The sequence below is a fragment of the Zonotrichia albicollis genome, chromosome 6 (assembly GCF_047830755.1).
Source record: "Zonotrichia albicollis isolate bZonAlb1 chromosome 6, bZonAlb1.hap1, whole genome shotgun sequence".
NCBI lineage: Eukaryota > Metazoa > Chordata > Aves > Passeriformes > Passerellidae > Zonotrichia > Zonotrichia albicollis.
The window spans coordinates 22,351,496-22,375,936 of NC_133824.1; the positions used below are offsets into that span (position 1 = coordinate 22,351,496).

Below are 24,441 nucleotides of genomic sequence, written 5' to 3' on the forward strand. Positions count from 1 at the left end.
ATCAAAAAAAGTTTCAGTCATGTCAATGCTGGGGATTAATATTTCCCTTCTCATATGTCGCTATACTTTACAAATTATGCGTTTGATTCTGATGTCTTTTTCAGCAACATAAATTAAATCTTTTCCCTTGTAATCAAAGGAAAAAATCAGGATAGGATATAGAATCAGGAATTACATGGTTTTGTTTTGAGGAGCAGTGAAACACGCAGACAGACTGACAGTAATCTGTGCCGCTCTAATTTTTTGGAGGCATGAATTATTCAAGGGGTATCACAGCATGTATTAAAAATAATTGAAATGTAAGCAGTATTGGAACAATGTCTAGCATGCCTCAATTGTTCTAAATATTTGCAAATAGAAAATACAAGGCCTTTCTGATCCTGATTTCACAATTGCAGATTAGAATGGGCCTCAGGATATTATCAGGTTCGGAGGAATGATGGCTGACATTTTGAAAAACTAATAGGATATATGAATACCTATGGATCAGTGTGCCAACTTATGCAGCTCAGGTGAATTTTTCCACCAAAAAACAGGTCACAACACCTGTAGAAAATCACATCGTACAAGGTTGACTAATGTTTAGTGAAATTGTCAGGGAAGAGAAAGAATGTAGAGTAGTAGTAGCTCTCTAATAGTTGGAAAAAGGAAACAATTTGGGGGAAAAAGCAGAATTTAGTTTTGTGATGAAGAGAATTTCTGTGAAGAACAGAGAAATTATCCAGGAACTTGAATTAGCTTTGATACTAGCTGTCATATTTGGAGATTGTTCATTCATTTATTACATAGTTTGAAAATATATTTATTCTTTATATACACAAATTAAAATACAAGGAAAACAGTAATAATTTCCGTTTTTTATCTTTTGAACATCAGAGGATCAGTGTCTTGAAGTTTAGGCCTCTTCAAATTTGACTTTGTGGGTTTTTTTTAGGAATGTAAGGAATTAGAAATTTAAGAATGTTAGAGTCAAAAGAATTTTATTTAAATTTCTAAGAATTTGATATAAGCAAGAGATGAATGGCTTGTAAACAATGTGTAAAAAAACCAGGAAAAAATCTGTAAGTCTATATGAAATGTAAACAGGTAGTCAATGATTTAAATGAGATCTATTTCTTTGTTTTGGAGTAAAAATTCAAAAGAAGTCTATCAGGTTTCTAGCAAATGGAAAGAATCTCTCAAATGAATTGTTTTCTTTATTTTTGGTTATTTCATGTTACTTGTAGAGTTCTCCTGAGCTTTACCTTTAGAATGAAGCAGTTTACAGCTCTAGAAAGTTAGCCTTATTGAGCTGTAGTGGAAGTTATTAATTTCTGAATAAACAACAGTTTCCTCTAATCCACAAACATTGCATGTCCCCACAGTATTTAATTCAATGGATTGCAAAGCCTAGGACTCAGGCTTCTGATATATAGTTTTATGGTTCTTCCTCTCTCATCCCTTTGCATTCAGATCTGCTCCATCCTGCTTCACTATCAGAAAGTGAGAGGTGACAGCGCAGTAAGGCTTTTTGAATTGGAAGGTGATTCTTCCTATTTTAATCCTAAATTTTCATTTCAAAATGTCATACCAATATTTTCTAATGCAATCATTCTCCTCGTGACCCTTAAAAGCATTCTTCCCACTCTTTCAGATTATTGAAGAGCATTTGGTGGGTGTTTACCCCTCTTTATGATTCAGCCCAGGTGTTCAGCTTCTGTGAATTGTTGATTTTGTCTTTCTTCAGTGTTTTGCAACACCAGCTGCCTGTATGAGATAATTTACCCAATACTAGATTAATGTAGGAATTCTTCAATTCCTGTTCTTCAAGTAATGGTGTCTTAGAAGTAGATTAAGTAATATCTGCTTGAATTTGCTGTTGCTTCACTTTTTACTTCTATGATTTGCATAAAAAGGAAGACAAAACAAGGCTGCAATAAAATCATATATTCATTGATGCTTTTTCAATATTTAAAACACAAGAGTGCAACTTATATGATTAATTTTAACTGTATGTGGGTGGTACAATCCTTGTGTTTATTGTAACAATCTAAGAAATAATTACTGAGTCTCAAACCAGCCAGGACTGAATTATTTCCAAGAAAATGCAAAGCATAAACTATACAAAGAATACAATAGATCCCATTTGCCACTTTTCTTTCTCTTTCCAGAGGTAATAAACACTTTAAGTCTGCTTTATGTAACTAAATTAATACACAACTGCTAGCCAAACAGCCTCATATGTTTACTTACAGAAATACAGTAGTCTACAAGGTAAGAACTTACTGCAGTAGGGTCTCCTAATAGATTCCTAGAGGAAAAATAAGTTTTGCACAGTAGTGATGGAAATCTGCTTCTTCTTCAAATAGCTAAGGATTAACTAAGAATCCTAATTCTGCAGAACTACGATGTTCTTATATGAGCTCTGTACTGAAAAGTGCAATGGAATTTAACCCATGAAAAGAAAAAAAGTACCAACTCCATTTGTGGAATATGCATCCATCACAAATGTACTGACTTTTGTTGTGGGCTAATCCCAGCTGGCAAATCAATGTCCCACAGTTGCTCATTCCCCTGCAGCAGGAGCAGGGGAGAGAATCAGAAAGGTAAAACTGAGAACTCCTGTGTGCAGATAAAGACCATTTAGTAGGTGGAGCAAAAGCTGCATGTGGAAATAGAATAAAAGAAGTAATTCATTCACTACTTTGCAACAGCAGGCATGAGGCCTCCGCGCAACCTTCTGTTCTCCAGGCTGAACCTTCTCAGCCTGTCTTTGGTGGGGAGGTGTTCCTGTGCTCTCATCATCTTCACAGCCCTTCTCTGGACTTGCTCCATTGGTTCCATGTTCTCTTATGTTGAGGAGCCCAGAGCTGGATGCAGCATTCCTGGTGGGATCTCACAAGAGCTGACTAGAATGAGAGAATCACCTCCCCCAACCTGCTGGCCATGCTGCTTTTGATGAAGCTCAGGATGCCACCAGCAAAATACCTTTTGTGGTCATAGAAATACTGTATTCTATAGCTGCAGAACCTCATCTTGACTCATGGACACAAAATAAAGGTAGAAAATCAAATTTTAAAAATTGGGCGATAAACTGGACTTTAAAAAATATAGTAGAGAATTTTAAACTGTTAATACTTTAAAGCATCAGATTTGTCCAAACTGTATAGCATTCATTCTGTCTTGGTTTTATTTTAATTGTTGCTAGGGTCAGAAATAAGGGAGGCTATAAGTTCCTTGTACATTGAAATTCCTCAAAAACCTAGCTCAGAGTACTTAGTACAGTAATTATGATTATATTATTATTAGGACTGTAATTTATGGTCCAGAAATTAAATCTGGATTGCGATATCCTTGGTAAAAATGTCCATCACCTTAGCACAGTCTCACTAAACCAAATGTACATGGAGCAATAGAAGAGGAAAACACTGAAAAAATAGTTTATTAAGCCATGCTTTTACAGGAGGCAAAAGGATAGTGACAAGACGTGCTAGAGTTTAACACCTGAGCGTTATTGTGTGTCCTATTATGTGGGCAGCCTTGGCTGCAGTGACCATGGCATGGAGGAGTTCTGGGGCCTTAGGGCAGTGAGGGGGGTGCACAGTAAGCTCTCCACCCCACACTTCAGGAGAGCAGATGACTTTGACCTCTTCAGGCACTGCTTGATAGAGTGCCATGGAATAAAGCCCTGGAGGGAGCCCTTGAGACCAGCAGAGCGGCTTTTGTTCCCTTCTGGGATCTGCTTGATTCATAGGAAGAGGCAGGTATGAGAGAGGGGTCTAAAAAAGCTGGTTGTAGCAGGGAAGGTATTTTGTGGTTTTTTTATTGCAGCTTTGCATTTGGATATAATGTCGTGTATGCCTATTCACTGTTCTTGGACTGAAGCTTGGATATGCTTAGAAGGGACTGAAATGCCTACAGCAAACACAGTAAAACCTAACTACATTTATTATGAAATTAGGACTAGCACTTACTAGTCCTAGTTTAAATATTGTAAAATAAATCAGATTCTACTTATTTAATACCTGAGAAGATAAAAAATATCTCCCTATTAGAGCTTTAATGCTGGCAAAGTATGGGAATAATTATTAATTGTCCCTCCCAACCAAGATTTGGGACCAAAACTGGGAAGTTAAAAATTCATAATCCTCATATTACATTGCATGTATGAAAACATGACTTTTGTGATGCATACATATAAAACATTTCTTCAAAACCAGCTCTGCTCATCCTGTTCCACTTCATGCAGTAGTGTGAATATTCACTTTGGGAGACATAGATCTCACAATATGCTCTGGAAACTCAGAGATCTATTTGAAAATTCACACTTACACAACCACACTTTAGATCTAAATTTCTTTTGGTAATATTTAGCTTAAATATATCCATTTTATTCAAAAAACTCACAAACATAAGATTTTGGATACACTTAATATTTATTGTAAAGCAAGAGACTTCCTTTGTATGAGACTTTTTATATCTAAGGCAGGAAAGTGCCATTTCAGTACAAAATATATAGATTAGTAGCAGGTACAGCAATAGTGAATGTTTCAATTCCCTGTAATCAACAGTAGGTATATATTTTTTCTTTTTTATATTGATTAATGTGAAGCAGAATCTTTGAAATTAATATTAAAATTTTATGTGTGAGACTCTTTAAGAGCGAGAGCTGACTTGGTAGTCTTAAAGTTGTTATCCTCATGTCTTGTTAGTATGTGAAAAAGGGATGGGAAGAATAGAAGGTTTTGATAGTTTTGTATATAAGTATGTCAGGATAATTCTTGCGTCTGAGGTACAAGCACAAGAGTTGCAGGAGATGCCACAATATAATAAAGCAGTTATTCTCTGGTTTTACAGGTAAACTATTGCCTACAGAAATATTTTCAATTAATCCTCAAACTCTGTTGAACAACTTGTTTACTTTGGCTACACAGCAGGGAGAAGATTTGGCCCTCTAAGCACAAGCAACTTCAGTTGTCATGCCCCAACTAACTTTCATCCAGCTCAAAAAAAACCAAAAAACCCCAAAACACATAATTATACTATTCTTCCAATTTAGACTAATCTGTTTTAATACATAAATCCCAATCACAATCAAAGCCCCCTTCCCACACTTGCAATGAAACCCAACAGCACACATTGCAGTGGGAAGTAATCAGCACACTGCTTCAAGAAGTGATCTGCTTCAGATTTTTTTTGTTCTCAGTTTTAGATCATATTTTCAGATTACTTTTATTGGAGAATTTTAATTGGTGGTTCTGTAGCCCGTTGAATAGGATTTTTTTGTTCAAATATGGAAAAGCTGTCTTCACATTGCCGGGTAGAATGAAAGGATTGCCCTTAACCTGGCAGCCTGCTAAGCAATGGAACAGAAGATAAATAAAATGGAGCTTGAAACAGATTACGTCTGCTCTCAATACGAAGGGTCAATTAGCTGTATCATCCACCTGCAGACAGTTCTGTTCTCTTGCACAATCAGTAAATTACTTTTTCCAGGACATTGTATCAATGGTTGGCAATAGCCATCTCCAATTTTGGGATTACTAAGAACTTCTGTAGTTATTGCAAAGGATTAATTTGACTCCATTTTGGATAACAGAAAGAGATTACTTTTGCACCAAACTCTATGGACATTTATTGCATTTCATTTACCAAGCCTCTTTATTTTTTGTCTCCCTAGTAATAAAAAACATAGTGCTGGTTTTCATCTTTATGAAATCTGAATGCCAAATTTATTTGTTTGCTTGAGGAGGACTATTTCAACAGCAATAAGACTTAGTGGCCTTGGAGAAATGGGCTTTATTCAGCATTCAGCAGAGGAACTTGAACTGCCAGCATCTGTCTCATTATATGGGCTATATGCAGCAAGCCACAGTGTCTAACAGCTGCTGGTGTTAGGATTAAGGGAAAAATATTTAATTTGATGCAGAGGCACGTACGTCATGATTTCTGCTGTAGCTTCTACCTGCTCCCAAGGGTGCATGCTAGATATATGGCATAACACTCAAATCATTTAATTGTGTCAACAAAATATGGTGATGTTTGTTTAAAACAAAAATTAGTTTAGCAATAAAATTGATTAGTTGGTGGTTACTTCACTGTCACTGTGCTGATAGATAAAAAGAAAATGATTTTGTTTAGTCTTGGGCGGGGGGGGAGGGAGGGAAAGAATTCTGGAGAGATCGCAGCAAATACACAGAACATAAACTTGAATTAGTCTTTCTGTTTAGGGAATCAGTAAAACAACAGGGAAGTCTGAAGAGTAACCTGGATCATCTATCAAAATGGGTTTGTGCTGCTATTCTCACTTCCTTGTAAACAAGTGCCTTTAGCCTTCCAGTGCCTTCAGAAGCACCCAAGAAAAAAGGAAATAAATCTTTTTCAGTTTGCAGATGTACTGCCAATAACAAAAATAAGGGAAGACAAGAATTGAGCAAGCTGTTTCTCAGAATCTCCAAACTAGATCATACTAAAATTCCCAGGTGACAACTCATGTAACATGAACATAATTCTTTGCTATCTGCAGTAATGAAGAGTATTTTATGCAGAATGTTAATAGAATAACATAAGGGAAAAGATATACCTTAGATTTGAAAAAGGTGGCAAATAAAATCAAGTAAGAAAACACAATTATATCAATAATGGAAGCTTGATTTTTCTCTATCAGAAATCAGATCAGGAATCACAGATATGGCACTGTGAGAAAACCGGAAACTGATCATAATTCTGAATGAGTGGATTTGCAATATTTTCAAATTGATAAGTGATGAGTAGTAATTAGTTAGATAAGATGGATTATGAAAAAGTAATTAATCTACTGAAGCAGCTCAAATTGCTATTGCTTTTTACTTTTTTGGTGTAAATTGCGCACTAGTTCTCTTTCAAGCAATACAATAGCAGTAAAATAAACTGTAACAAGGGTGAAAAAAAAGCGGGGGAACAGCAAGAGCAGTGCTGATAAGAAAGAAAATGCTGCTCAGGAGCATAAATTGCTTCTACTGCTTCCTTGAAGAGGCAAATGTCTATGTGACCCTAGATTCCTCCTTGCTACAGATTAAGTAATGTGCACTTTACACACAATCACTCCTTTGGTCTTGAGGATGAGCTGTATTTTTCATGACAATACCCTGAAAAAAAAAAATCATAGCTGATGGCATTGCATGTGACAATGAAGAGTGAGCGTGTGTGACAATGCAGTGGTTAGGGAGCAAAGGCACACTCAAGAAATGAATGACACATTAACTGTATGTGAGAAGTCACCAGCTGCTTCATCCCCACTTTTAATCCAGTGAGGCTGACAAGACCAAAAATAATTGCCAAATTAAGATGTTTAGTAGTCTACATGTACTGAATTATGGCTCTAACTCCAATTCCTTGTGGACAGATTATCCTTACCATATCTTTCACCCTTGACAGTGGATTACCACTGTTCTGCTGAACTGTTGGGGATTCTACATGTAGCTGATATGTTTTAAGGAAAACTGCAAAGATAACGTGCAAAGACACTTTGGTCTAGAGCATATGAAAATTAACAGACCTGCTTTCTTTTTGTGCTAATATTGAATACACCTTGTATGTAATTTTTTTTTCACTTCTGCTTCTACCTTTCCCTCCCATCTATGAAATCAAATCAGTCACCTTCTGTTCTATGAAAGCACCAAGAGATCTCTGAGTAGAAAATATAGCATATGAGATCAACATTGTATTATTATATCCCATAGGTCATCAGCAGATGCAGAGAAAAACTTTTCCTCAGGTACTACTTTTTCAATCCTTTGCTTAAATTCCATTTTTTGTTATAGCTTTTTTCAAAAAAATGCAGTTGCTACAGTAACTAGAACGTGGGGGAAGAACACTAAAAAGTGGGAAGAGAATAAAGTAAATATAAATCTTAAATGGGAGAGGGAAAGACAGAAAGCCTCTTGCTACTGAAGCACAGATTATAAATTAGTGCTGCTATGCTGCAGAACAGAACAATTTTGTGGAAGATATTTTTTGCCAGAAATAAAAACCTAACCAAGCGATATTTTGAAGCATGCCAGTACCCTCAGGGTGGAATCTGGCAAAAGAGTCAAGTTGTTTTGCATGTTACCTTTGAAATTGTGTGTTTTTAAATCTTAGCTCATGCTTTATTGAGATGCAATTCCAAGCACACATAAAGGCAAACTGCTAAAACAGCAATAAATGGTTGTTTTATTTACTATTTGATCACCTCCCCTGTAACCAATGATTTCTTTCTAACTATTATAACTGTAGTTTCTTGCATTTAAAGTGGTTCCCCAAGGACAACAAAGGAAACCAATAAATTCAAAGGCAATAGTGTGAAATGAAATATAAGTTTGGCCTTTTATATGTATGTAGCAGCCAACTATATAAAATTTATGCTTTAAGCTGTCAATTAAATAAGCAGCATGAACTTTTTCTTAGTGACTAAATAACATCCTAATACTGTGCAATGTTTGGTGACAAAGCTCTAATAGGTCACAGTGGTGCAATAAGGATGACTAACAACTGATTGTGGGTTATTTGATTACCATGTCAGCAATGCAGAATAGGTAGCACATGTGAATGAAACTACCACAAGGGCAATTTGTAAAACTCGTGCAAGAAATTAATTTTAGAATTATTTATTAACACTTCAGAAGAAAAAGTAGGATTGCGTTAATTTTCACATGTAACTGTCTGCTCGTACTTCTCTCTACCCTACTCCATTTCTTTTGTTTCTACCATGCATCAAATTTCTTGTGTAGGTTATCAGGGGACAACAGATTCTCTTTAAATACTTATCTTACCACTGCATGTTAATTCAAGCTTGTATCCTTGTGAGGAGCATTATCCTAAGGTGAAATTATTAATGGTTTTTGCCTGAAATTGATTCATCCTGATAAGGATTTCAGAAAAAGATGCCATTTTTAGTTTTAATTAAATGGCCTGCTATTCAAAGACAGTTGAATTGGTGTTGTTTATAAACATCAAGTGTTAGTGAAATCTCTGAAGCCTTGGAAGTTAGCCAAAAAACCCCATTTTTAAATATCAGATCCCTGAGATGAGAAGATTCAAGATAAGCTTATGTGACAGTTGGGGGTAGATACAATTATACAAAGAAGTTATAGAAAATTAAGATATTGATGTTTATAAAAATGAAAAAAGTCTATAGTATTTAATTGCCTGAAACATTAATGTAATATGAAATCATAAGACATTGTAGAGGTTCTACCTTAATTATAGTTACATATTCTGATTTTCACCAGCACATTGTACCAGGCTGAGGCAAAATATTTCTGCCACATGTAACTCTATAACAAAGGAATACAACACAATGCAGATGAAAAGAGACTTAGATAACACTCATGAGTAAGATGAAAAAATGCCAAAGTGATCACACCAGCTCAGTTAAACAAGTAGGATTTCTGAACAAAATTCCATCAAGCAATACAGTGATTCTGTATGTAGCAACACTGATAATAGAGAGGTTGGTTTTTGTGAGAAAGAAGAGGAAAGGCTCTTAATGATTGCTGCATGAACTAAATAGCTAGTAGAGCTTGTTTCTCTTGCTATGTTGAAACAGTGATATAATTTTAAATACACTTACTCTAAACTAATAGTTTTTCAGTGAATTGTTCAGATTTTAGTCATATCATTTAATGATTAAGGAGCAGGTTCATCAAATGCACAGCTACAGAGCAAGTTCTTGAAGGTGTCATTAATACTGCCATTTAAACATTTCATTACTTGAATCAATGCTATGCCTAAGAAAGTGAAAATTGTTCTTCCTTGACAACATTACCATCACTAAATAATAATTTTTTTCACACGTATCAGTCTATAAATTTTTTTTAGAACTAATGGTATGTAGTTCTTAAGGCATTTTTTTCCATAAAATCAGACCATCAAAAACTTACCATGCTTTTTATATGTGGAAGCCCATTATGATACCTGACACCTGACTAAGACACCTAAGTCAAGTTATTTATGAAAAAATGTGCACAGGAGAGTCCCCCCAAAATACATATTGCTGGAAGAACTCAAGTTTAGCTTCCAAAAAAGCCTGAAAATTATAAAAATTATGAATAATAGGCATCATATGTTATGCAAAAATGTCTTCATTTTTGAAATTTTCTAAATATTTGAGCTTTTTGGAGTCTAAACATCTTCAGCAAAGGACCACAGAAAAGTATATTAAGCATTGCACCAACAAGATTTTTTTGTATCCCTGTGTACTAAAAGATATGTTTTAAATAGTATTTGTGATTTTAAAGTCTTTCATGAGTTTTAGAGAAACATGAAATAAAAGTAAAGTATTTATGAAGATTTTCTGGCTTTCTCTTCTTGTGGACACATTCCAAAGTTTGTTTTTTTGAAATAGGTAGAAATTACAGTTTGAGAAGTACTGAATCCTGCTTTGGTTAGCATCTATGGAAATAATTTCTGAATGTGACAGCTTTTCCTCTTCAGGAAATCTCAACCTGGGTAATCAAAAACTGATTGTATGCCACAGCACTGGAAAATGACTGGTGAAGCACTTCTGCACAGCCCTTGTCCGTTCTTCAGAGTGAGTCACGGAGTAACTCAGACTTTCACAGTCTAGTGCCATCATCCTTTGACTAAAATAGGCTTTTTCACCCTACCATGATGTACTCAGTATCTGCTTTTTTTCCATCCAGTCTCCAAGCTGAACTCAACATTAGATATTGTTAAAAATAAGTAGCTCTAAAGCCTGGGGAGAAGGGAAAGGAATAGGGCTAACATTTCTCTGCATCAGTGGTTATACTAAAGATTTCCTTTTGCCTTTCTAGCTTAAAAAGCTAAATTTTACTGCCTGAACCAAAGCCTCACCTAATGTTTAAAAAAAAAAGAGAGTGTTAAGTAATTTGCAACAACAAAAATATATTCCTAATGAACCTTGAAATGAGCCTTCTTACTGAAACACTTTCTATACCTGAAACGAAGCTCCAGTACTTAACACATCACTGCCTATTATATATTAAATATAAACCAAAGAAATTCCTGACTAATATATCCTGCAAGAAGACTAGATTAAATGGATTTTCAAAATGAGATTGTAAAGCTCATTTTAATTTTAATATCTCACTGAAGTTATTATTGTATTTTGGGCTTTAATATGCCATGCTGCATATTGTATGTATGTCATTCTTTATCATGGGGAAAGCCATAAGGGTATTAGGATTAGCTAAATTTGCTAATTTTAACCACCTTCAAAACTATGCAGCTATGAGTTAATATAATTAATAAATACATGTAATTTCAAATAACCAAAAGTTGTAAGTGGAGTAACCTGGTTCTGGAACATATTTTAGTGCAGTAGTATCAGTGCAGCAAAACACTCGCTAAAATGGAGCTATATAAATTGAAGGAAGGGATTAGATTATGTGGTTCCCTATGATAGCAGGGTCCTGGACTTGATAACCCAAGATCATTTCTAGTCCTGTCTCCTGTAGAAAAGGATACTGATCTGGTGGATTAGTGGAGCAATCTCACCTTAGCAAAAGAATAGGAGCTAGATGGTATCACAAAGTGATAGCAGGTATGGTACAGAATGCCTGATCAAAAAGAGTATGTAAACAGGAGTACAGAGGAAGATCTCTCATGTTTTACCAGTACAGCATTCCCATGTCCCCAGATGTTTTGCTGATCCCTTCCTGCCCTACCAAACATGAAGGAAGAAACATCTAACCAGATTTTTTTCTTAAAATCTTAATTTGGAACTAAACATTAACTCCAGTGTTCATAAAGGCACTTATGTCTATCCACAATTGACTCAAAAAATGTAAGTGTTAGTTTGATTTATTTCATATTTCTTTTTTCCACTGATCAGCTTAAATACTGCAAGGGAAGAACATCTGTTTACCCGGCTGGATGGGAAAACTGAGAAATCACATGTAACACTGTCTCAGCTGTCCCGTGCAAACCACTTCTTGTTTCTAGTGGACTATTGTGCAATGGAATTGTTGACTGGATTTGGTACCACTTGTAGGGGGATACAGCATGGGTAAAGGAAGATGGTATAGAATGGAATCTTATCCCCTAAAGAGTTGCAGCTGAACCAATTACTAAAGATTAGGAGCAGGCCTGATGTTAGCAGGTCACACCTGTATAAGAATATATAAGAAGAGTGCCAATAAGAAGAGTGTTTTTATAAAAGAGCGGATTGGTGGAAACTGGAGTCAGTTGGCTGCTGTGGGGACAAGGAAGAGTCAGTGCCCTGAGGAGCTGTCTACAAGAAACATCCAGGAGGTACAAAACTCCAGCAATATGGAACTCTTGCAATGTACTGATAATAGGACTTCTGCAATAAAATGACAGCAACCACTTCCATGATAAAGACTAGATACTGAAAATAATACAGTGTTTCACTGTGGGTGGCATATTTTGCTAAAAGCACCAGCTTGCCTAACCTCAGAAAAAAAGTTGGAGATTTTCTTCAAAAATCACCTAATTTTAGTAGGCTATTAGAATCTCTGTAGTATTTTTACTGATCATAGGCAAAGATGAAGTTACCAAGAGTGATAGTTGATGTGAAGGGCTTTAAAATCAGTCTGAGAATTCTTTGTTCATATCTCACGTTCTTTTCTAGCCCCTCTATTTTCCTTTCCTCTTTCCATTTGATCAAACATTCCATGTCATAGAAAACAGCCTTTTCATGTAGTAGTTTCCTTAACTTTCCCAGTGTACTGTGATTGTTAGAGGTAGGGTGTTTGGACCATTTAATTTTGTTCTTGAATTGTAAGACAAATTTATTTGGGCTTTGATTCAAAAAAAAAAAAAAAAAACACAACTTTAGAGTCTTAAATCAATTGGTAAATTTCATTCTTTTTGGACTGTTATTTTTATATTCTTTCTCTCCTCTTTATCTGTTTGCCTCTCATGAATTTGAACATTCACATGCTGGATTAATTTGCAGTAAGTGCTACTGCAGTAACACTTTTTTTAATCATTCATGTTCCTGTCCCCAGAGATAGGACACAAGAAGTTGTGTCACTTTGAGCCAAGTGTACTATAGTATATCTTAGCTTTCTCCCAGTTTCTCCCTTCTTATTCTAAATGTTAATCTGTAAGGTTTTTCATTCTCATTACCTGACTCCATTTTGATTATGTTTCAGGCTATGCTGCCTGTGCAATTTCCTTCTTCAGAGAAATTCCCCAGTTCCTACCATAACTATATCCCTTCTATACACACCATTGCTTCAGTCACACATTTGGGTTTCAAGCCTCTACCTACTCCTTAGGTCTCAAGCAAAGAGCTGACAGGATTCTAAGAATGTTATTTTTGAAGTGTTAGTCTTAATTCTCCTGAGAGTCAGAACTTATCTTCCAAAAACTAGGGGTCACAAAAGCACTTAATTTTTAAATGTTTAATTATTCCTTTATCCCAAATTTATTCTACAAGTAAAGACAGCAGTTGTTTGCATCAACAATTTACAGGTTAGAGCAATAAATTCTGTGTAGGGATCATGAACAAAAGGTAACCAATAATGAACCGCACAGTGAGTCCCAGATAACTCAGATATTCAGTTCATGTTAAAACAGACCATTCATTGTTATTTTCTTTGGAGTAAGAGCTATTGAGATAGAGATGTGCCTTGTTATTTGACATCATATGGGCCATATTATCTAGATTGCTAAACTGACTGACCATAAAGGTCACTTCTGACTTAAAGAGCTACAGTTCTAGGAATTACTGTAGGTGGTGACAACATGTAGCAATTGCTATTCTAGGTGATGAAGAACCAATAAATCTGAAGTTAGAAGATTTGATACTGCATTAAAAGTGTAAGTAATCAACCAGAGAATAAAATTAAATGAAAATTAATTGAAAGCAACTCTAAATCTGCTGTTCTTTTAACTCTATCTTCCCTCCTCCCACTTTCTCTCTTTACACAAGATCACATCCAAGACAGAAAGTAGAAAAATCATGTAAAGGGGCTGCATTTGTTTGGAGGGAAGAATTAACTTCTTAGGAAATACTTAAACTTTATAGGCACTCAGGAAAAATTTTGATGCTACAAAATCTGAAAAACAGGTTCACAGAAATGAGTTAAGGAGGGTGAAATTGTCTGTTTATATACTCAATAGAAATTAGGTCAATTGTGTGGACAGTCAAAGGAGAAGCAGGAAAATGAGATCAAACTGAACAGGTGTACATTGCAGAAATGTTCAATATATTTTTAATTGTTTAATCGCTGTTGACAATATTGACATTTACCATCTGGTTAAGGTCAATGGTCTTCAGACACCTGTAAATAGTAGGAAAACAAATTTTATATAAACTCAACGGTTTTAGAACACTAGTGAACATCTTATAACTTCAGCAGTTTTAGAATGTGCTGTTTCTTTATTGTTTATTTTTCACTCATCATACATTGCTACAGTTTTCTTATAGGTTTGAAAAGAAAGCAATGGAAAAAAATAATAATATGTCTTCCTGGCTTTAAATAAAGTCAATTTTACTATAAAAATGCTAAACCGGTCAGTATTGGGTATTAGTATTTTAGTATTGGAGATACTAAGTACACTCACACAGAATTCTAGGTAGTCAATGCTTTTCATTTCCTTGGGTGTAACAGATATGACTTTGTACTCAATACACAGGAGCCACATATTGATAAAGCTGCTTTCTGAAGCCAAACTAAGGCTTGTGCTATCACAAGCTACAAAGAAAAACATGAGATTAAAATCCCATTTTGACTCAAAAGTGTGCTTTGACCCATTGTCTTCTTTGATGCCATTCTCCGTAGATGTAGTTTCCCTTGATAGAGTCTTACTGCTTTTTGGTCTTTCTCATGCATTAGCAGAGTAGTTTGTTTTCCATAGAGCTCTGGGCTACTATGGGCTCCTTCAGCTATTATTTAAACACAGAGGAATGAATCCCTAACATAATCACATCTGACACCAAACACATTGGTGTTTAGTTGTATGTCTGGGCTCTTTAGCTTCAGTAGCTAATTTATATAATGAGGTAGAGAATTCCCTTCATCCTCTAAATAGAATGAGCAAGTTTTCATGAGGACAAAGTAAGAAGCAGCTAAATATAGCTGGTAAGCTGGGGCTTCCTGAAAAAAAAAATTGCTTCAATTTTGTGTGTTGATTATTCAATATTTATAAGTGTTTGCTGTGACAGATGGGAAATTTGTCTGTGTCAACTTGGTTTTGGCACATTTTGCTTTGGGAGTGTGCTTCTGTATTTGCCTTCAGAAGCCATGTATTCTGTTTTCATACTGTGGACTGTTTATGTCTATAGTTAGGTCAGAGAACAGGGCTCATTTAGGGTGTGGTGTCTGTGTCCTTGTTTTCAACAAAATACAAATTTATCACCCTATAATCACCTTTCAGAGCCATTAAGGAATTCTTTCCAAAAGAGAGGTGTAGCTTGTTTGCTTGGGTTTTTTTCAGAAATTCTCTTATGCATAACTCTCAACTCTTTTGTTCAGGCAAGATTATGATGTCACTGATTTTTTCCTATCCACCAATATTTCTTGGAGCTAGCTGACATTGGATCTGTCAGACACAGGGAAAGCTCCTGGTACTTTCTCAGAAAAACTCCACCTGTTCACCCTCCACCAGGTCTGGTTCCCCAAAACTTGCCACACAAATCCAAAATAAGAATATGTTTCTATTTTGCAAATTACATGTAGTCAAAATATGTCTTTGTGGGCACTGAGGTTGTGTTGAGATAGATAGGAAACTTTCCACTTCCTCTCCTGTTAAGCTGTCTGGGGCAACAATATGTCTGACAAACAGGCTGGGAGTCCATAAAATCCTCACAAAGTTCCACAAGTCCAAATGCAAGGTGCTGCGCCAGGGCTGGGGCAATCCCAGACATGTGTAGAATGTAGGACAAGACCCCTTTGAGAGCAGCTCTGTGGAGAAGGAGTTGCAGATTTTCATGCATGAACATCCAGACACGCTCCAACACGGACAGCCCAGTGGGCTGACTGCATCCTGTGCTGAACCAGAAGAAGTAAAGGCAGTAGGCTGAGGAAGATGATTTTCCTCCTCTCTCCTGTCCTTGTGAGACACCACCAAGGGTGCTGTGTACAGGTCTGGAGTTCTCAGTACAAGGAATATGGACCTGCTTCACCAAGTCCAAAGGGCCAATAAGATGATCTGGTGACTGGAACACATCTTCTATGTAGACAGGCTGAGAGAACTGAGGTATTTGAGCATAGAGGAGAGAAAGCTCTGAGAGAGACCTCATTGAGCCTTCCAGTATACTTAGAGCTTATGAAGAAGAGAAGTGAGAAATCCTTACAATGTGTAAGGATATGAAAAGGGGAAAAGGCTTTAAACTGATAGGTTTAAATTAGATGTTAGGAAGAAATACTTTACTGTGAGGATGGTGAGGCACTGGAACTGGTTACCCAGAAAAACTGGATTTCCTGTCCCAGGAAGTGTTTGAGGCTGGGTTGGATGGAGCCCTGAGCAGCATGATCTAGTGGGATGAATCATGGCTATGACATGGTGTTGGAACTTTAAGGTCACTTCCAACCCAAGTCTTTCTATTCTCTTATGATAATAGTGTCTTAAGCTCATATTGCTCTCAAATATTTTGATTGCTGACTTGTACAAGTTTTCTTGTAGCAACATAACACAAAATTTTTGTTCTTCACTACTTGTAAAACTCTCTCACTTTTGACAGGTCCACTCAGCCCTTTAATACTTTTAGAAGTCATTGCTGTTGGCTGGCAAATACCAACACAATTTTCCAGACTATAAGTACATAATTCCCTATCTGTCAGCATAAACCTTGCTGATATTTTTTATTAACTGTGAACATCTCTAGATGACATGAACAAAAATATTGATTACAATGACCCTTGTGTCTTTCATGATAATGTCCAGATTATTTTGGTGTTTCTTAAAATGTCAGGAAAAAATTCAACCTTATGTTTGGCTTTGTGGGTTTCTAGACCCAAAATATTTTCATGATCTTTAAAACTTTAGTTGTCTGAACTCCAGGGTTTGTTTTTTTTTTTGTGTTCCATTTGCCTAATTTACTTTAATCCCTTCAATAAATTGCTCTTGCTTCAACACCAAACTCGCATTTAAGGGTGCCCATTTGGGGCACTCAGCTGCAGCTGTCAGTGATGTACTGGCAATAAACCTTTTTCAGCAGAGGCAGGTAACTGAGATTGCTGCTCAGAGCCATGCATCAGCAGCCTGCCATCAATTTTTCAGTTTTACACAGTATTGTCTTTCTCCTTTTTTGTTTTGTTTTTTTTTCCTAATCTTAAATCGTGTCATTTCTTCCTCACTATAATTCTTGGTATTTTTTTTGCTCTCAGGGTTTTTTCCCCATCTTTCCCACCCCCTATATTTTCCCTATTATCTAGTTTAACATAAACTAAAGAAGCGCTTTCAAAGTAGAAAACATTGAATAAACATGTGAAAGAAATATGTCACAAAGAGGCTCGTATAGTTCCAGCTACTTGTATCAAAGTATATATAACTGTTTTCTTTTTATTTATTTAATAACTTCTTAGGAGATACTTCACACATATGAATCAGTATCCAGTGTGGATCTCAATTTACCTAATATTGTCTTTCGAAGAGCTGACCATACCATTTAAGTTATCTATTGAGACTTTCCTATAGTAAATGGAGAGAGGCCAGTACCCCCAGGGGATAATTAATCTCAATAAATGTAGATGGCTAGGGCAGATAGAACAATTCTTTCACTGGTGGTGTTACCTGTGGATTTAATCACTAATCAGCGTAAATTTTTTTCAAGAGTTGTGCTATTTTGATCTGAAAGAACAATGTCCAAATAATGTGGACCACTGCTATAATGTCATTTTATTACTTGCTATTTCTTTGCTGACTTTGGATCTTGGTATTATGCAAAGTTTACCCTAAGGTTACGTTCTATATCATGAGAATTCAGAGCTTCAGATTCTCAATTAAAAGAGCCAGCCTATTGTTTATAGGATATGAGTCTCCTGAGCTTTGATTTTTGGACAGATTAAACACTTGATGTAATCTTCTTTTCAGAAATCCATAGATGAACTGTTTTTTCTAGGACCAGAGAAAAAAATTCCATGAAAACAACTTATATGGACATAACCATTTTCTTTTCAGTGTCCTAAAAATGTTACTAAAAAGACAATGTGAAAAATGAATGCTTTATATTGTAAGAAGTGAAAAACTTTTTGGATAGCAACCTCATTAAATTCTCATTATTTACAGATGAGATGGTTTGAATTATCCTTGTAAATTTTTTTCCTGATTTTCTGTTTCTTCCATTATTCTTATCAGCAACATTTTTGTCAGTTTAAGTGCTTAAATTTATATTGAGTATTTAATTATTTTGACAGCTGATAACAATATGTTAAATAGGAAGTGATTTGAATTATTTGAATAATTACCTGAATTGCATCAAGAAAAGAATTAAACAAAACCATTCAAAAGACACTACATCAGTAGAATTCCAAAGAGATAAATATATTGGTTTTCATTTCAGTCACAACAGAATTAAATCCTGATCCAAAGCTACTGAAATCAATAGGAGCATTTCCACTGAGTTGGCCTTGGATCAAGCTCCTGATGCAGAAAGCAAAAAATCGAAACTTCTTTATCTGTATTCATTGCACATGCAAAAATAAAGGAACTTCATCCTGTGCTCAAGTGAAGACAAAAAATCTTGATCTTGAATAAACTACTGTAACTTCTGTTCACACAGAACCTTGTTCAATCCCATAACAACCTGTTAGATATAAAAAGTTTGAAAATAGAGTTTTCAAATGTTTTATTCCTAGCAGTTCATAAAAAATTTTTCTTAACATACTTTTACTTAACATACAACCTAGAATGACTAGTCACTCAATTTAGACTATAGATGATTCCTTTTCAATATATATGTTGTGTACTGATAAACATCAAGGAAGCCACCAAGTTGCCAAAATAAAATAAGATTATATTATATACATGGAAAATACAACATATCTGAGATATTAGAAAATAAATATAATTTTTTTAAACTACGTAGAAAAGGCAATTCATGATTGCAATATGGAAACAAAAATACAGGGCCTGAGGGCCAGGGACAATTTAGGACAACACAATGTCACTGGTGAAATATTTGGATACTGAAGATGTCATTTGTGCACCTTGGAGGTATAGGACCTTCCTTCACACTGCATTTAACTATATTAATATTTCCACAGGTTCCTAAGGTTAATTGTTAAGTCTCTTGGCAGTTTTAACAACAAATATTGTCTCTGTTCCTTAGTGTTATGTATCTCATAATATGTAAAGTCCAAATTGTTCACTAAGACCAAATTCTTTAAATATTTAATTTTTGGTAATTACTATGTAATTTCTGATAGGTTTGATTCTAAAACTTCTCCTGGATTTCTTTTAAATTAGTTGTTTTTCCAATGGCAAACCATTTAAACCTCACTCTATAGTGCACCTTCACACAAAAATCATATGAGGATAATGGGTTGGAAAATACTGCTTTTTTGAGTTTTTATTTTTTTCATTCCAGAACCTGTTTCATATTCTAAGCCCATAAAACCTATAATGTGCAGTCATAAGTAGAATTTCTTCACATGATTCAGAGAGACCCTACATAGTATTCACAAATTCGACTGCAGGTTGTTGGAGTAAATTCCCTTAGTTTAGGAAAAGTTTGACTGCAGGTTGTGGGAGTAAAAACCTTTAGTTTAGAAAACTAAAGGTTTCCTCTTTAGTCTGTCGGAGTGGAGAAATGCCTTCTGTATAATTTTAAGACCTGCTGAAGCCAATGAGCCTAGAGGCCTGTTCTGCACCAAGAATTTTCCAAAGAAATTTCCCCTCGATGAATATGGATTCATTCACAGCAAATCCCACCCTTTCTTCTTTCTTTCTCAGTTCAGCAAAACATATGAGGCAGTACTGCAGATTCCAGAGAGAGTTTCCAAGGCAGTACAGCGTTCCATTGGTCTGGAGACTGATGGTTCATTTTACAGCTGATGCACCAATTTTCAAGTCTGTTACAGAATAATACATGTGGGACCATAAATTTTAGTCTTCCAGACACTTGAGTGATGAACATTCATTGAAATGCATATGAAAAAATGTATGTATGTAGGTGGGAAATTAACCTGATTTTTAAAATGTTGTTATGATTCTTGATGATTCATGTCCTTCTTTATAAGAAAAAAATAAGTATGATTAACACAAAAAAAAAACCTTTAACCCTTTTTTGTTTCACCACAGGCTTATGATGACTAGGTATTTGTACTATTTTTCATTTCTCTATAAACCTTTTATATTCTAAAATGCACTCTATAATACTGAGAACACAGTTATAAAATGCCATGCTAGCTTCTTGTTTGAGCAATTTTAAATATACAAAGCTGTACCAAATAATGAGGTCACAAATCTTTTCTTTTTTTCTTTTATTAATGTTTTCCAACTAAGCCCGAGGTTTTGATTTATAGTCCTGGGATCACACTGATGCTCAGAGACAACTCAAAGTCCTTTCTAAATTTTCTATATTGCAGGAATTCTTAGAGTCAATTAGAGCTTTATGTTCTGTCTGCCCACTTCCATTCATAATTACCCTTTGTGCATTTAATGCATATTTGTTTCAGTGGTTGTCTATTTTCAAATAAAACATACAGTTACATAGCTTTATGGACTGTAACGCCTCAAATAAAAATAAAAATATAGATGTTGTGTGTAGTGTCCCATGCCGACTAAAATGCAGTAAAGACCTTTTTAAGCTCTAAAATCTAAAATTGCATACATGACTTATAGAAAACATTTTGAATATGCACCACTTGTCATGTATTCATATGACATTTTCTATTAAAGATGACACTTTCATTATTTTTTATTTTAACTGAGTAGTGATCTTCAGTTCAAGTACCCTGTCTCTGATTATAATGGATGGTCTTACTTTAAATGAAAATTTGCTCCTGTCATACAGAAATCTACTATTATTACATTCTATTGAAATAATGTATTAATATCAAGAATATTAAATGAAAACATAGTGAGTATGAGAAACCTCTTTTTTATGCTAGTTTAAGAGGGTTTTTTTCAGATATTTTGAAGTGTCAAAGGCTATGCTAGAAAATAGTTGGTTGCTCAAAGCTTCCAAAGAAAAAAGATGAGAAACTATTTTATATCTATGTAAAGGTTTCACTAAGGCTTCTTTCAGTCTTATTTTTTACAGACTTCTTAGAAAGGAAAATTAGGTGTTCCAGATTATTAACAAACCACAGACACCTCAGACGCTGAATCTACCTAAAACTCAGCACAGATTAACAATACAATAATTTTATAATCAATTTTCTATGTATTATATTAGACAAATCATACTGTAAAAATTCATTGGTTTCATATTATGGGTCTCCTACTGGAAAAAAAATCTGCATAAGTCCAGCCTTCTGCTCAATCTCCTCTTCAGCTGTATTGTTAGGCTGCTGCCAGATCCCTCTCAAGTCACCTCTTTTCCTGCTAAGAACCCCAGTTCCCTCTGCTGCTGCTCGCAGGCCATGTGCTCCATACCCCAGTTATCTTGGTGATTCTCTGGAGTTCATCAGTATTTTCCCTCTAAATTGTACTCAAGTTTCTTGTAAATTGAGATCCGAACTGCACGCAGTACCCAAGTGTGGGCTAAGAAATGTCATGCACTGGGGGATGAGGGATGGGGGATAACTTTCCCCAAAACATTGGCTCTACGGTGGTGAATACAGCCCCAGGTATTGATGACCTGCTCTACTGCCAGGAAACTGCATTGGTTCATGTTCAGGTCACTTTCTTCCTGAGGGCCCCAAGGTCTTTTCCACAGAGCTCTGCCCTTGCTATGCAGTCTCCTGCCTGCATTGTCTCAAGAGGGTCTCACTCCCCAGGTGCTGGACTTTGCATCTACCCATGCTAAATTTCATAAAGTTATCCTGCAAGCCCGTTCCTCCAGCCCTGTGAGGTGCCTCTGAACAGAATCCCTGCCCTGGTCCACTTCCCACCCTCACCCCTCTAAGTTTTGTGTCACTTGCAAAATTCAGGTGTGCAATTTGGTCATACTCCAAGTGTCAATCTTTTAGAATTTAATCCAAAAAAGATGTTTCATTCCTCTTTTATGGAATGCCTAATGCCTGTCCTATTGCAGTTAGACAAAATAGATAGTTGTTTTATTTATTTTTTATATATATGCACATGTATAAGCAAACCATATTGTGGATACATTAGCCCATCTTGAAAATGTTCCAGCAGTTCTTTTGTTCATTATGGTTCTCCAAATACTATTGAGGGATTACAAAAGGTACAAATGTAATTTGGTTTTCTGGCATTTGTACACTAAGTGGAGTCACTGGTTGTTCAACTAAAATCTCGTAGAAAAGTTTTCTTTTGATTAAAACAGGTAAGGAGAAAGAAAACCTGTTAATACTTTTATTTAAGAACTATATTATCCAGCAGAATCCAATCAGGAGAAGCAGCTCATACAGGAATCTAGTCCAAAATGAAAGATCATAGAAGCCTGTGAAGAACTCTGGTTTTGTCAGTTTTTAAAGAAATATTATTTTATGCTAATTGCCAAATATTGGCAAAATAACAGACTTGAAAAATAAGAAAACTGAATATAAAAATTTTCATATCAGTGCTCAGACTTTATTTCTATGCTGTCCCTACTGAATTGTGCAAGGAAAATGAGCTGACTTAAATATAATTTCAATAGATGTAAATGAGCAGTTACTCTGCAGAAATCTAGTCATGACAATGTTCAGAAAATAAATGTTCATGAGTCTAATTTCTCACAGACATAAACTATTGCATCTAAATGGATGCTCAGAATTCAGTGTAAAACAGAACTGAACCTGAAAGCATTCAGCAGTAATAACAAACAGAAAAGCTTCTTGAAATTATTAAATTTTCTAAAAATTTCAAATATATAATACCAATCATGTTGATTTCAAGGCAAAAAGAGAAGTGTAACAAATAATCTCAAAACAAGATCATAACAAGTGACATTGGAAGTTTTTGAAATCAAGTTACTTAAGAGGACAAAATCTAATGATAGCCACTGCTATACAGAAAATATTTATTGTCGGAATATACCTACATGAAAACCCATTATCTACACAGTTCACTGCAGAATTTAAAAATTAAGAAAAATAAAAAAATCTACAAAAAAATTATTTGTCCTTGAGCAGTGAATTTGGAAATTCCAGAATGACTGAGGTGAGTTTAAAAAATAACCTAATGAAACTTCACAATTTTTTAAAGAAAATAAATAGGATTTGGGGTTTTTTTTCTGTAGGCAATCACTGGTGTCAGAGTGAATTTTTAAATTAATCTTCTGTTTAAGCAGTGGTGAGAGGAGGGAGAAACTGGTGACATTGGTTTGTATTTTTAAAGAGGAAATTTTCTAAGCTCTGTAATAGTCACGAAATAAAAAGTATCTGCATTCACTATATGCCATATTTTTCATTCTCTTGTCTTAAATTTGGCTCGTTTTTTATCATGAATAAAATAAAACAAGATTTAGTGTAGAATTATCAGCTCTCCTGAATTAGGAAACATACTAGATTGAGGAATCTGGTATCCTTAAAGACTGAAACATCAAATAAAATCAAACATAAGTTTTAAATTCAGGTTTTTTAAATTCAGTTATTCCTCATTCTTTTCCAGTTCTTAAAACCCACTTCACTTTACAGGTTTATATTATCCTAATCATTCTTCCAATGCCTCCCACTATCTCACTGAGAAGCAAAACCCTTCTTTCATTCATTTTTCTTTTTCCTGACAAACTTTATCCAATGTCACAGTAAAATTCCTATTGGGTAGAGGCCAACAGCCCAGTTTGGATGTCTTAAAAGTATCCTTTTTTTTTTGTTTGGTGTTTCTGTAATCCTTGGCCCATAACTCAATTTTAATTATCAGAGAACTATGTGTGATTAATTAAAGAATATTCGTTCTTCTGGCATATATTGAGCTTTATCTTATAACAGGATCTGCTGACATTTCATATAAAGTGCCATGTCCATCAACCTCTTTTTAAGCTTGAATACCTTGAATTAATTTTTTACTTTGGCTGCTAATTGAAGTCCTTTTCTGTTGAGAATTCTATTTCTTACATACATTGTCAAGGAAAAGGAAACTTTCCTGGAGCCTCACTGGTGACAAAAGTTTTTGGAATACTCAGATTTCAAAGCTATGTAGAGACTGAATGTCTTATGAGAGGTTGTAAAGGACTCATTCTATGAGTTTTAATGTTTAGCAATAAATCCTAGAGACAATGAGTTTCAGGTGAACAGGATGATGCGGACTAATATTAATAACAATAGAATTACGTTACTCAGATCATTTCAGCTACACTAAGTTCTTTGCCTCTCTCATTCTAAATGTTGGCCTTCCATGTTAACAATTTTATAGCTGAAATCTGTAGTGCTAGATAATTCTCCAAAGTAAGAGCTGAAAGTTGTGTTGTTGTTCATACAGATGGTTTCATTTCAA

The 24,441-nt window shown here is 35.2% G+C and overlaps 1 long non-coding RNA gene across 1 annotated transcript in view; it reads right to left on the bottom strand.

Annotated features, from left to right (window-relative positions):
* LOC141729350 (uncharacterized) overlaps nucleotides 1–24,441 on the bottom strand; it is a 44,322-nt gene that overhangs the window by 10,888 nt on the left and 8,993 nt on the right. The gene's annotated exons all lie outside the window — the stretch shown is intronic.